Genomic DNA, 3,964 nt, shown 5'->3' on the forward strand with positions numbered 1-3,964 from the left:
TTCTAAACTTAAATTCCTATTTTAGTCATTTCAAGCCTAATTTAACTACGGACTTCCAAATAAAATTTCGAACACGCTCGTAAGTCCAAAATCACCATACAGAGCTGTTGGAATCATCAAATTTCTATTCTGGGGTCATTTTCTCAAAATATTGACCGAAGTCAAACTTAACATTTTAAGGCCAACTTAAAGAACCAAGTGTTCCGATTTCAACCCGAACACTTCCAAATCTCGAACCAACCATCCCCGTAAGTCATAAATTTATAAAAGCACATACGTGGAGTTTTATTTAGGGGAACGAGGTTCTAAAAGTAAAAATGACCGGTTGGGTCATTACATTCTCCACCTCTTAAACAAACGTTCGTCCTCGAACGAGTTTAGAATTATACCTGGAGTGGTGAAAAGATAAGGATAACAGTTGCGCATATCATACTCGGTCTCCCAAGTCGCCTCCTCGACCGGATGACCCCTCCACTGAACCTTCACGGAAGCAATGTTCTTTGACCTCAGCTTTCGAACCTGCCTATCTAAAATAGCCACTAGTTCCTCAACATAAGACAGATCCTTGTCCAACGGAATTGAACTGAAGTCTAACACATGAGATAGATCACCGTGATATTTCTGAAGCATAGAAACATGGAATACCGGATGAACTGCAGAGAGACTAGGTGGTAGTGCAAGTTTGTAAGCCACCTCTCCAACTCTCTAAAGAATCTCAAAAGGCCCAATATACCTAGGTCTCAACTTGCCCTTCTTCCCGAACCTCATCACACCCTTCATAGGCGAAACACGGAGCAAGACCTGCTCACCAACCATGAATGCAACATCACAAACCTTCCGATACGCATAACTCTTCTGTCTAGATTGGGCTGTACGAAGTTGATCCTCAATCAATTTAATCTTTTCCAAGGCATCTTGAACCAAGTCTGTACCCAATAGCCTAGCCTAGCCTCACCCGGTTCGAACCAACCCATTGGAGACCGGCATCGCCTACCATACAAAGCCTCATACGGAGCCATCTGAATGCTTGACTGGTAGCTGTTATTGTAAGCAAACTCCGCAAGTGGTAAGAACTGATCCCAAGTACCCCCAAAATCTATCACACACGTACGAAGCATATCCTCCAGTATCTGAATAGTGCGTTCGGACTGCCCGTCCATCTGAGGGTGAAATGCTGTACTCAACTCTACAAGAGTACCCAACTCACGCTGCACTGCCCTCCAGAACCGTGATGTAAAATGCGTACCCCGGTCAGAGAAGATAGATACCGGTACGCCATGAAGTCTGACAATCTCGCGAATATATATTCGAGCCAACTGCTCGGAAGAGTAGATAGTCATCACAGGAATGAAATGAGCTGACTTGGTCAATCTATCCATATTCACCCAAGCTGCATTGAATTTCCTCTGAGTCCGTGGGAGCCCAACAATGAAATCCATAGTGATCCGCTCCCATTTCCATTCTCGAATTTCTAACTTCTGAAATAGTCCACCTGGTTGTTGATGCTCATACTTCACTTGCTGACAATATAGGAACCAAGCTACATATTCCACTATGTCTTTCTTCATCCGCCTCCACCAATAGTGATGTCTCAAGTCCTGATACATCTTTGCAGCACCTGGATGAATGGAGTACCGCGAACTGTGAGCCTCCTGGAGAATCAACTCATGCAAGCCATCTACATTGGGTACACATAGCCTACCCTACATCCGTAATACACCGTCATCTCCAATAGTGACTTCCTTGGCATCACCGTGCTAAACTGTATCCTTAAGGACAAGCAGATAGGGGTCATCATACTGACGTTCTCTGATACGATCATAAAGATAAGACTAAGAAACCACACAAGCCAAAACTCAGCTCGGCTCGGAAACATCCAATCTGACAAACTGATTGGCCAAGGCCTGAACATCTAAGGCTAAAGGCCTCTCTTCTACCGGTAAATATGCTAAGCTGCCCAAACTCTCCGCCTTACGACTCAAGGCATTAGCCACTACATTGGCCTTCCCAGGATGATAGAGAATGGTGATATCATAATGCTTAAGCAACTTCAACCATCTCAGCTGCCGCAAATTAAGATCCTTCTGTTTAAACAGATGTTGTAGACTCCAGTGATCGGTGTAGACCTCACAATGGACACTGTATAAGTAATGCCTCCAAATCTTCAAGGCATGAATAATAGCTGCTAACTTAAGGTCATATACATAATAGTTCTTCTCATGCACCTTTAACTGTCTGGATGCGTAGGAAATCACCCTACCATCTTGCATCAACACTGCGCCGAGACCAATACGCGACGCGTCACAATACACAGTATAAGACCCTGTATTTGTAGGTAATACTAACACTAGGGTTGTATTCAAAACTGTCTTGAGCTTTTGGAAGCTCTCCTTACATTCCTCGGTCCACCTGAACGGAACACCCTTCTGGGTCATATTGGTCATAGATGCAGCAATAGAAGAGAAACCCTTTACAAATCGGCGATAATGCCCAACCAAACCAAGGAAACTCCGGATTTCCGTAACTGAGGACGGTCTGGACCAACTCTGCACTGCTTCAATATTCTTCGGATCTACCTTGATCCCCTCACACGAAACTATATGATCCAAAAATCCCACTGAATCAAGCCAGAATTCACACTTTGAAAATTTTGCATATAATTTCTTTTCTCTCAAAGTCTGAAGCACAGTCCTCAGGTGTTGTTCATGATCTTCCCGACTCCGGGAGTACACCAGAATGTTGTCAATAAACACAATGAAGAAAGAATCAAGATAGGGTTGAAATACACTATTCATTAAGTGCATAAATGCTGCTGGGGTGTTGGTCAGCCCAAAAGACATCACAAGGAACTCGTAATGACTGTACCGAGTCCTGAAAGCAGTCTTCGGGATATCTGGCTCTCGAATATTCAACTGATGATAGCTTGAATGCAAGTCAATTTTAGAGAATACCCTGGCACCCTGAAGCTGATCAAATAGGTCATCAATACGTGGCAATGGATACCTGTTCTTCACTGTAAACTTGTTCAGCTGGCGGTAATCAATACACATCCGCATAGAACCATCCTTTTTCTTTACAAATAAGATAGGAGCACCCCAAGGTGATACACTGGGCCGAATGAAACCCTTATCAAGCAACTCCTGTAATTGTTCTTTTAATTCTTTCAACTCTGCTGGGGCCATACGATATGGTGGAATAGAAATGGGTTGAGTACCCGGTAATAAATCAATACCAAAATCAATATCCCTATCGGGTGGCATACCTGGAAGATCTGCTGGAAATATATCAGGAAAATCCATTACTATAGAAACTGACTCCATTATAGGATTATCAATACTAACATCTCTCACATAGGCCAGATACGCATCACACCCCTTCTCAACCATTCGTTGAGCTTTAAGAAATGAAATAACCCAGCTAGGAACATGGTCCGAGGTACCTCTCCACTCTAGTTGCGGTAGACCTGGCATAACCAACATCACCGTCTTGGAGTAACAATCAAGAATAGCATGATAGGGCGACAACCAGTCCATGCCCAAAATAATATCGAAATCCACCATACTGAGCAATAATAAATTAGCTCTGGTCTCAAAACCGCTGATAACAATTAAACATGACCGATACACATAGTCCACAATAATAGATTCACCCACGGGTGTAGATACATAAATAGAAGAACTCAAGGAATCACGTGATACGCTCAAATACGGGATAAAATAAGATGACACATAAGAATAAATGGAGCCTGGATCAAATAATATTGATGCATCTCTATGACAGACAGGAATAATACCTGTGATAACAGAATCGGATGCAATGACATCTGTCTTAGCAGGAAGGGCATAATATCTAGCTTGGCCTCCCTCTCTAGGGGGACCTCTACCTACCCGACCTCCACCTCTAGTTGGCTATGCAGGTAGAGTGGCAACTAGTGCAGTAATCATGGCCTGAGAAGCCTGAGGAC

The sequence above is a fragment of the Nicotiana tabacum genome, chromosome 17 (assembly GCF_000715075.1).
Source record: "Nicotiana tabacum cultivar K326 chromosome 17, ASM71507v2, whole genome shotgun sequence".
Lineage (NCBI taxonomy): Eukaryota > Viridiplantae > Streptophyta > Magnoliopsida > Solanales > Solanaceae > Nicotiana > Nicotiana tabacum.